This window comes from Lonchura striata, chromosome 4A (assembly GCF_050655825.1).
Source record: "Lonchura striata isolate lonStrDom1 chromosome 4A, ASM5065582v1, whole genome shotgun sequence".
Lineage (NCBI taxonomy): Eukaryota > Metazoa > Chordata > Aves > Passeriformes > Estrildidae > Lonchura > Lonchura striata.
This window is the reverse complement of record NC_140742.1, coordinates 607854-618910: the sequence shown is the minus strand read 5'-3', so window position 1 is coordinate 618910 and position 11057 is coordinate 607854. Positions and strand designations below refer to the sequence as shown.

At 49.4% G+C, this 11057-nt stretch overlaps 1 long non-coding RNA gene across 1 annotated transcript in view; it reads right to left on the bottom strand.

Annotated features, from left to right (window-relative positions):
• Positions 1-1145: 1145 nt before the first annotated feature.
• LOC110476876 (uncharacterized) overlaps positions 1146-11057 on the bottom strand; it is a 103361-nt gene continuing 93449 nt past the window's right edge. The window contains exons 14-15 of the long non-coding RNA XR_014952465.1: positions 5256-5395; positions 1146-2524 (exon numbers count right to left, since the gene is read on the bottom strand). This is a non-coding gene — a long non-coding RNA (uncharacterized LOC110476876). The remainder of the gene's footprint in view (positions 2525-5255; positions 5396-11057) is intronic.

Sequence of the window (11057 nt, the reverse complement as noted above, 5' to 3'; positions counted from 1 at the left end):
ACACTGTAAAATCACATCCCTAAAAAACGCAATCAGGAGTCCCAAACCAACTGTCAGCCAGCAAACGAGCCCAGCAGACATGGCTGGGGGACCACAGAGCAGCCCGGGCTCCAAATGTTTTCCTTTCTGCTTCTTAGAGCAAAGCATGAGTCTGGCTTCTAAAAGAGCACAGGATCAATACCAAAGAGAACATAATTAGAAGATATTAAAAAAAAAAGATAAAAGAGTAGTGCTTGGAAGCAGAGCACAGTCTGTCCTTGCCAAGCAGGACTGCGAGTCGCTGCTGGGCCTGGTGGCAGCAGGTGACATTTCTGACATCCGTGTCTCGCTCCATGGGGCTCATGGCAGGGCACGGAGAGGGGCTGGCTCCGTCCCAGCCTGGAGATGAAGGAACACTCTTCTCACAGGGCTGATGTCCCTGCTCTGTGACATCCACATCCCTCCTGGCAATTCCCCTGTCGCTGCTGGAGTTCCCTCCTACCCAGGATCCTACTTTCCCTCTGGATGCTGGCTGGGGATCTCTGGAGCATGGTCAGATACACACTGCAATTTACACTAGGGGGAACTACTCCCCCTTAAGAATCAGATGGGAGGATATGGGGGATGCTCTGCTCTGCTTTCCAGGAAAAATGGCTTTTGGTGATCTGCCCCCACAGTGCCCCAAGCAGTTCCCTCTGGGTGGAAAAGCTTGCCAGAATAAACAGAGTGCTCCAGTCTGCTCCAAGAGGGACAGAGCACGAGCTCTGAAGGACTGCTCTGATGTCTGACATTCTGCATGGCCTGGCTGGGAGAGACCAGCACTGAACTGAAAGGTCTGCCCGAGTTAAAAACAAAACTAATTTTAAAAAGCACCCAAACCTTCCCTCTCTAGCCCCAGCTATTCAGAGCTTTCCTCATACAGCCCTGCCCACGGTGAAGGGGCTCGTGAAGAAGCCCTGGGGAGAGGAGCTGCTCCACTCCAAGGTGCAAAGCAGAGCAGAGCTCAGCCCAGCCCCGTGCACGCTCCTTGGGGCTGGAGAGCAGCTCCAGGCACAGCCAGAGGAGCAGCTGGCAGCCTCCTGCTGTCCCACGGGGTCCCTGTCCTATGGGGTCACTGTCCCACAAGGTCCCTGTCCTATGGAGTCCCTGTCCCACGGGGTCCCTGTCCCACGGGGTCCCTGTCCCACGGGGTCCCTGTCCCAGAGGGTCACTGTCCTATGGGGTCTCTGTGCCACGGGGTCCCAGCTCAGCAAACTGCAGGGAAAAATCCCAACTTCTCTTCTGAGCAGCATGTGCAGGTGGCTGTCAGACAGAAAGGAGGTTCATCCTGGGACGTGCTCTCCAAGATTGCTGCTCCTTTCCTCACAAACAACTATGGAATAAACACATTTCTCCTCCCTATATTTTTCCCCCTACTTGGAAGAAAAAGCAGAAAGGCTTTTGCAATAGAAAGAGTTCCTTCCCATTTTAGCAGCCCAATTTTTTAAATAAGAATGTTTCATGCCTATTTACCCTTTGGTGATCCTTTAGCAGCTGCTCTGTCTGTCCCTTGCTGCACTCACAGATCCCCTTCCATGAGTCCTGCTACACAATTTTTAGCTAGTGAGCTAAAACAGTTTTCCAATACCACACAAATTTGCCTTATTTTAATACTGTATTTACTTCCTTTGATTGCCACTGCTTATATTCTTTAAATTATCATTTTTTATGAGCTCTGTGCTGGCTCACAAAGGCTCAAACTCCACTTGGGGATGCACTGTTCGAGAGGAAGAGCAAACTTCAGCCCCACAGAGCGTCAGGAGGGGATGAATCATTGCACATACCAAAAATCAAAAACACAGCTCACATAAGACTCACAAGTGATGCATAAAAGATGGAGTTCAAATCCAAAATTGACTAAGTAATTTGTGTTGACGCAGTGTAGTGAGAGCAATCTGTTGCAGAGAAAGAAAGCAACAAAGCTCAGAGAATACTGGGGTGGCCTGAGCCAGGAGGGGAAGGAATGGCCACCCAAAGCCATCATCAATCCCATCTCCTGGAGCACCCCAGGGCTGAATTTATTCCTGCCAGCAGAGACAGCTTAGGCAACAAGCAGCTGTGGGAGACACTCGGTGTGCAGCATGCCCGATTACCTGGGTATTCAGCAAGGCCAGCTGTGCTGCTTAATCCTCTTTGCTGAATATTTTAAACGTTTAAACTGACTGGAGACCAAAAGCAGAAACAGCAAACCAATGAGCTTTCCTTCCTTAGGCCTAACCAAGGAATGAACAATATTTTTCTCACCTGGAAGATCAAGAACAGGATGCTTGGGAGTCCTGGTGGCAACTGGAAGCTGTGGAGAGCCTGGCCCCAGGCTCTGTGCTTCAGCTTTTCACAGATCTTCAGATGAAGCTGATGTTTTCCCACCAGGTGGTTTCATTAGTCCAGGCAGATTAAGCACAGCTTTGCAGAGTTACAACTGGATACCTTGCAACTTGTCCAGGATGAAATGTCACAGCACACCTGGAATCACCACTGCAGATGTGCATCTTCCTGCAAGCTGTTCCTGGCAAGGAGGTGATGGACAAAGCAAAAAGTGAAACCTCTTGTGCTGCTCGTGGCCAGCAATACATTTTTGTGGAGGCAGTGAAGTGTTTGCTTTACATTCACTCATTGTTTTACTGATTACATGCCAGAGCAGCTAAAATCTCAACCACTTCCCCAAAGAAAGACCTGACCTTCCGTACAATAACACTGGTCACACAGAGCTAAATTAGAAGAGGTGCAGCTGTTGGAAGAGCAATATAAAAATGCAGACACTGTTATGCCAGCTGCCCATCACACACCCTCCCAGGGAGGCAGGAAGGCAAAGAGCTGCTTACTATCCCTGTGAGCATGCCTGCAGCTGGAGGAAATCCCATATCATGCACTGATTAGATACACAAGGATTTGGGAGGGAAGTGAGAGGCATGGAAGGATTTTGATACATGGGCATTGTAAAATATTAGTGATATTAGGAGTGCATTCTTTGTCAGTATAAAGTACACAGCTCCTTTACATAACTACATGAAATACTCCATTATTCATATTTTTACAGCTAGATAAATATTTTAATCCCTGTTTACTGCCAGTAGCTTTAACAACTGCTTTCTGTAATCCTGTTATAAATCTCACTCATAATACATTATATCTGATGTAAATTCTGAGCTTTCCACTGGTACTTCCAGTGATTCCAGATCAGTCCTGGTGCTGGTCTTTTGAAGCCTCACTTGAGGTGACATTGTAGCCTGAGACTGCACCAGGATTTCAGGCAGAAGTATTGCCAAGAACAGGCACCAAACAGCCTGCACAGGCACCTCTGACTGCACAGCAACAAAACACTCGGAGCTCTTTAAAAGATGCCTTTGTCAGCCAGAAGGCATAAACGAGTCTAAGTTACCCAAAGAACTTTCTGCAGAGCTTTTAAGCAGGATTTCAATGACTTCAAAAGAAACTAATATACAAATACAGTGTGTTTACACTCTTGAGCTAATAAATTCATTCCTTCGAGCAGTGTGGCCCCAGCAGCAGCTCAGGACGACAGCAACAGGCGGCACCAGAGGCTCTGTCAGAGTTTCCCACTCCAGGACTGTCAGGACAAGCCTGTCCATCCACCCCATTACCCACAGGGAGCTGAAGAGCTTCAGTGTTTTCACAGCCTGCTCAAACCCCCCTGACCGATGGGGATCTGCAAGGAGAAAAGTGCTCCAGCCCCGGTGAACCACCCCAGTGGAGAACTTCTCTGCAGCCTGCAGGACACACACAGCTGGGACACCAGCAGGCTTCCCACAGGCACAGAGACTGACAGGAGCAAAGCTTGGGCAGCATCACATCCCCAGCTCCAAAGGACCTTTGTCTCCTTTTGTCCTGGCAGCAGCAGCTTTCCTTGAAAGGCTCCAGGAGAGACTCGAGGGCTGCTGTGGTTTAGGGGCTCTTTGTGCCCTTCCCGCACGGAAGCTGAGCTGGTCCCCTCTCACTTCTGCCACATTTCTGTAGGCATCTGAGACCACTCTCAGTTCTGCCACATTTCTGCAGGCATCTGAGACCACAAGGACCCTGGAAAGAACAGGATTCCTTGGGCTCTTCACAAGGTACCTGGAACCCCACAGTGGGGCTCCCTCAGCATCTCACTTGGTTGGCTTCCACATCCCCTCCTGAGGCTGCAAGGGGCTGCAGGCTCCTGGAACAGGCCTTGCTTGTGAAGCCACTCTCCACTCAGGTGTTGTAAATGCAGGAGAACCGGTGGGAAGGAATGATGGTGTCTGATCCACTTCAGAAGGCTGAATGATTTCTTTATTATAACTATACTATAATACATTAATATACTATTTAAAGGAGATACTAAAACTACAAACCTACTTTTCTAACTACCAAATCTAACTCCTCACAACTCGTATCCCTCTCTGAGAGCCCAGCCCCAGGTGGGTTGGATTGGCCACCAGGCTCAAAAAATCCTCACCAGAATCCAACCAAGCAATCACCCCAGGTAAACAATTCTCCAAACACATTCCCCATGGGAAAAACAAGGAGCAGAAATAGAAATGGTATTCTCTTTCTCTTCTGTGTTCCTCCATGAAAAATCCTGAGAGAGAGAGAGAGAGCACTGCCACACCCAGGCCAGCATTAGTCCCAGGATCCTGCCTCAGTTTGTCTCGGCGGAAGGAGCAGGGCTGGCGAGTCCCTGGCGTGGGGAGCTGTGCAGCTCCCAAGCTCCTGGCACCTGGAATGGTGAGGATGGCACCAGCAGCTGCTGCTTTTACTCCCAGAGCAGGGCAGAAAGTGCACGAGCCTCCACTGCAGGCTCTCTTTGGGCCTGGCTGTTGCTGTCAGTGAGCAGAGAGCTGGCAAAGCTTTGAAGCAGAGGCTGAGCACACATCATACATTGGTTATCTAATTCGTTACCATGAGTAAATTTAGACCTTCATCTTTTTGTTGTTAAGGTAAGATGGAGCCAACTGCAGAACTGGTTCTTTTGAGCCTACAGGAGTTTTCCCTGTGATACTAGGAAGAGCATTTGCACCCTGATACCCCAGAGTGGTGTCCCAAAGGCCACGTGTGCCACTGGAAGGGTCCCCATGGCACAGATACCCCTGGATCAGAGACTGGTAAAACTAGCACTGAATTAACAAACCATTTGCAATGCCTGTCAGGAGCAGAATAGCAATCTATAACATAACTGCCTCTAAAGATGAAATATTTTGGTTACATAAGAAACAAGAAAATAGAATAATTTTCTGTCATTTTGATGCTTCACTTACCACCGTGATGAATCGAAATAATTGCCTGGTCCAGCATTTAGTATGACACTAAATGCAGTGCTGGATCTATTGATCCTTTACATGAGCAGCTCTTTGAACCTCCAGCGAGAGCCTTCTTGCATCTCCTCACTTCTTGCATTCTAAATTGTAGGAAAAAAACAATTAAATGTAATTTTCTGCCAGGGGGGCTGCTTCTTCATGCGATTTTTTTAATTAATTCTTGCCACAGTGTTAGTGCTCAGGCTGGGTTCCTCTCATCATTTCAGTTACTGGTGGTGGTCTGGAGAAGTTTTTAGCACATGAAAAAATTTTCCATGAGGTTGGATGGAAAGACTGCTGAATTATTTAATGCCCCCAGCTCCAGAAAGCCTTTAGAGGGTTGGTGACCTCTGGCTGCTGGCAGACCAGCACCGAATCCTCTCCACTTGGGGTTTCTCCTGTGGAAAACGTGCTCCTGCAGGATCTCTGTGTCAGTGCCAGCTCCTGGCAGCCCTGGCTGTGCTCAGTGCCAGCAGAGGTGCCCGGAGAGGCCCCAGCCCAGCATCCCCAGCTCAGACATAATTTGGGTCCTCACCCCAAATTCCAGGAGGATCCTGCCTGCACTCCTCTGCACCATGAAGGCCTCTCTTATTCTAAATGTTTGAGCAGAGACGGACGTCTCCGAGTGTGGATTTTTGATGTGCTAGGACCTCATCAAAAACAAGAGATGAAAGTAAAATGATCTCTGAAAGCTTTGATTTTCCAAGTGTAATTTTCATAGCAATCACAGAGGGAGGAAACTGCTTGATTTGAAAATCTGATTTTGAGATAACTAAAATAATTGCCAAATAAACACAGTGAGAAATCGGCAAAGAATATTTCAAAAATCAGTGGCCAGAACCAGAGAAATGTGCCTCTAACAACACTGCAAGAGGAAGGTATTGATTGCATTAGCAGTGAATGATGTTGTGCAGCTGTACTGGTTTCACTCTAAATACCTTATAAAGTACTTACAATCCAGTCAGGCAATGTTCATGCTTTAATTTTTATCCAGCTCTGACTTTAAAATAGCTTTCCCTCAGAAAGAAAATGAAAATATTTCAGAAACATGGTTTGATATACAGAAATAGTAAGACAAAACTCCTGCTGGAGTTAAAAGCCCCAGTGTATTAAAACCACAGGGAAATCTCCTTTGAAGGACTTGATATCAAATCAAGGGTTGAGGCTCCTGTGGACATCTCAGTCAGGGGTGCTGGCTTGCTCTGCCACTTGGGGCCAGCTGGGTCAGCAGGGAAGACCTGCAGGTTGCAGTGAGGGAAAGAGCCCTCACCCAGACTAAGTGAGAGCACATCTCCTGGGAATTGCTTCAGGAGTCAAAGGCACATCAGCTGCTGTGCTACATGTTGGTCCTGACACTAAATTTTCCCAAAAATATAATTTTTCTCTTCTTACACATGCCCTGCCACCTCTGGTGCTGCTCTCTCCCCTCATTTCCTGCCTTTAAACCTTCCCTTCCCTCACCTGGAGTCAGCCCCCTGAGCAGCACCTCAGGAGGTGGGCAGGTCACAGGGCGGCACCTGTGCCCCTGAGCCACCGGTCACACCCAGGAGGAGTCACCCAGCCTCTGCCAACACAGCAGCTTGAGAAAAACAGGGAGAGCAGGGACAGAACCAGGGACAGAAGGGACAGAAGGGACAGAACCAGGGACAGAACCAGGGACGGAACCAGGGACGGAACCAGGGACAGTGCTTCCTGCCACCGGCCGCATAGGAAAGGGACAAATCTTTGGGTATTGGAGGCCCGGCACACGGGAGGGGGTGAAAGATGATGCAGCTGGACAGAAAATCGCTAAGCGTGAGCGATTCTCGGCAATATCCATCCTGCCCCTTGCTCCTCTCCGATTTCAGCAGCAGAACATCCATTTCTGGGCATTGCTCCACGGATGAGCAGGCTGTGGGAGCCTGTGCATCGTGCAGGAAGAACAGGGTCTGAAGGCAGCGTGCTGGCCACATCCATCCGCTGCACTCCCACTCCTGGCAGGTGGCAGGAGGCTGTTTGGCTCCGGGGTCCTTTCCAGAACCCCCAGCACACACTCATCCTCAGCCCCTCGGAGGCAGGAGCCTGCCCAGGATCCCCTCTGCCAGCAGATCTCACCTTAGCAGGCAGGTGAGCCCAACAGCCTTTCCTGCCAACGCCTGGAGCTGTGAGCAACCTCCCGTGACACAGCTGTGTGCCCTGGGAGCTCCCAGGGCTGCAGGGAGCAAGGGGAAGGCTCACAACAGTGACAAAATATTCTTGCCATAACAGCAGCCAAGCTGCCCAGTTTCCACAACACCCCAGTGCTGCAGAGGCAGAAGGGTCAACAAATAACCCCTGCAAAAAACAATAATGGAAGTTCTTTATTTTCAATGACACAACAGAAAGTGAGAAGACTTTCCAATAAAGCAACAGAATCCTTAGGTTAACAGAGATTAACAGCAAAGAGGTTTATTAAGCGTGAATCATTTCCTCCTTATTGTCCTCAAACACATTAGAGTGTGCTTTTCTTTTTTCTAAGCCAAATGTGTATCTGGCATTATTAGTTTCCTCCTCCTCTCTCTCTCATTTGGTTTTTAATTAGAGCATAGAGGGGGAAATGCAGATTGGATATGAAGAAGAAGTGGGGAGAGAGAATAATAATTTGAGTGTTTCAATTATCACTGCCCAAGATGAGCCAGATTTCTGCGAGGGTCAGAGCAGCTCCAAGGCACAGCCAGCCCTGTACCCTCAGGGCTCTGCCTGCCTTTGTCCTGGTGCAAAGCCCTCCCAACCCTCGGCCTCACCTGGACCTGCAGGTGCTGCCCTCAGGGGGGTTCTGTGCAGGCTGGGTGTGCCCTCCTGGCAGCTGCCCATTGCCAGGGACCCTGGGCGTGCTGCAGGAGCCGTGCTCCAGCCCCTCACACCTGGGACTGCTGTGGGAGGCTGTTTGCTCTCCTGAGCTCTGGTCTCTCCTCACAGCCCTTTCTGGCTGTGGCTCCCCAGCCTGGGGATGAGTACACACCCCAGCCCCTTGCCCCTGGCTCGGCTGCACTCTCTGCACCACATCCCAAAATTCCAGGTGGGCCAGGGGCTTTCTGTGCCTCCTCTGCCCAGCCGTGCCCAGAGCAAGGGACTCAGCACGCTCAGGAATTGCACAGCACCTGTGAATTTGTCTCAGCTGTGGACTCAGAGCCACACAGCCCCTCAGTCACTCTGGGGCCTGTCTCTAATTGCACATAAGAGAAACCCAGACTGCCACAGAAGACGAGAACTTGTTGTTCCTTCACGTGTTTAAATCTCTCCCTGTTTTGGAGAAGCCTGAACACCTTGTCAATCCTATTAAATACAAGCTATACAAGTTCTGAGGCAACAGGCTTGCAGGAGGTAATTTATCTCAAGCACACAATTCATTTGAAATGGCATTAATATTTCTCCCCACGGGGAATGGTGCAGCTGTTCTCACCCACCAGTCCCTGTGTGCTCCCATCTCCCAGGGAGGAGCAGGATGTGACCTGGAGCTGTGCTGTGCCCCAGAGCCCAGTGCCCACTCCTTCCCCACACAGGTGAAGCTTTGCTGGCAAAACCCCAGAGCAGCAGGGTGACTTAAACTGCAAGCACTTGCAAAATATCTCACTGAACTTTAGGAAAAAGTAGAAAAGGGCTCAGGATTACAAAGAACATGTTTGGTTTTCCAATCTGCAAACAGAAGATTGGAAAACTTTTCCCTTGGTTGCTTTCCTGTTACCTCTGCAAGTGCCACATCCAGCTGGGAGCAGCAGGGACAGCTTTTCCCTGCTTAGCACACAGCTACAGGGTAGGAACTTTGTTGGTATCCCTGTTCCCTGCATGCAGGTGGGGAGGGAAAATGTGGCAGAGACAATGCAAACCTGCTCACTTTCCTTTCTGTCGGAGTAATGGAGACTTCTGACTTAAAAAAATAATAAAAAGGAAAAAACACAGAGTATTCCCTGGAAAGCAATAACTCACATCCTCCATTCTATGCAAGCTCCACATGCCAGAAAAGCTTAATGTCAGAGCTATAGGACACACCTTACCCCAAAGCTGATGCAAGAAGCAGAGAAGCAGGATTTCTGCTAACTCCAAGTCTTGGGAGAGTCCCCGAGTTCCTGATGGCTCAGGCAGTCAAAGGAAGAGCTGGGTTTGTGTTAGGAGCAAGGCTGTGAAACCTGATTTGTGCTTTCCCCAGCCTCAAACCCAGCTGAGTGGTGCATGAGCACAGCTGTGCTGTGATGTGCTGGAGGTGACAGCAGCACAGAGCTGAAAGGTGCCTCAAACACGGCCAAAGCCTGTGGTGTGAGAGGAGCAGCAAGCAAGGAGCAAGAGCCCAGAGCTCATAACCCCCTGACCCTGCTGGGTGCTGCAGGGAAGCAGGGCAAAGGGAGTGTCCTGCCCTTCATCCCCATCCCCATCCCCTCCACTCTCACAGCTAAGGCTGCCTTTGGAAGAAATTTCTAGTTTTAAAAACTAAATAGCTGCCCAAATCAGAAACCTGCTGCCCCCCTGAAGACTGAACTGGGTGGGAAGCTCCCACGGAGGGCCTGAGGGCACAGCAGGAGCACCCTGGCACACAGAGCTGATCTGTGGCACTGCTGTGTGCAGCTCAGCCAGGGAGGGCTCACTGCCAAGATGCTATCTTCCACCATCCCCTGCATGCTTATTGTCCCAACCCAATTTCATTTAGCCTTTTGACTTGTAAATGAACAAAGCCTGCAGAATTTGTGAACCAGAGTTTGCCCAGCAATAGCCCTCATTTTCTATGAGAAAAGGCTTAAAAGCAAACTGTAACATGATAGGAGGACCAAAAACCCAGACACTGCTGATGAGCAGGTGCAAAGGGAGAAGTCTGCAGCATTTGACAGACAAAAAGTCACTCATAGCATTATAGTCTGAGGAGTATGAAGGCACTTCAGAAATGCCAGAGCATGGTCTGGATGCATTGTTCTCTGGAGGTAGGTTTGATGCTTTTCTAAACAGAATAATTTTTCCATGTAGTATTTGGTACTAATGTGCAAAACAGAACCATCACACTGAGAGCTGAGTCTCAGCACTGAGAATTCCTCCTACCTGTGACCTTCTGGTATTCTGTAGGTGATGGAAGAATAAAAAAAATCAGAAAGCTCTCACCACCCCATGCTTTAGCCATGGACCCTCTCCTAAAACTCAGTCCCTAATCCCATTTATTCAACTTCCAGTCCAGCCAGTGCAGCATACATTCAAATATTGTTCTGCTTCACTGCTCTTATTCCAGCAGGGTCCACTCGTTCCAGCACCACTATGAAATGGAGAGACATGAACTCAAGTCCCTGTCCTGCAGATTTCCTGTGTGTCTGACATTTCCTCTCAGACACATCCCAGAGCCTCAGTTACACAGGCAGAGCAGAGACTGGCCCAAATTTCAAAGAATGGTTGTTATTTGGTACATGAGCATTTGCTTTACCCAGTGTGAGCTGGAGGGGGGTGGGAGACAAGGGGCTGCCAATGCATCTGCTGGTTGCATCCCACTGGGAAAAGCTACATATGGCACACTCTGATTTGAATAACTTAATCACAAAACAGATTCCTTTTCTAGTTGCAGGATGGGCTGTTCAAGACAACTGCTTTTCTCTTAAGGCTCCCAAGTCTCCTTTGGAGAAGCAGGGAATCACAGCCAGGAGCCTCAATCCCCAGATACGTAATTATGCACGGGGAAGGGGCTGCTCTGAGGCAGAATTGCACACGGGCTCACAGTCACTCTCCTGAGCATCCCAGCACAGCCTAGTGCCAGCACTCACCCCACCTTCGAGT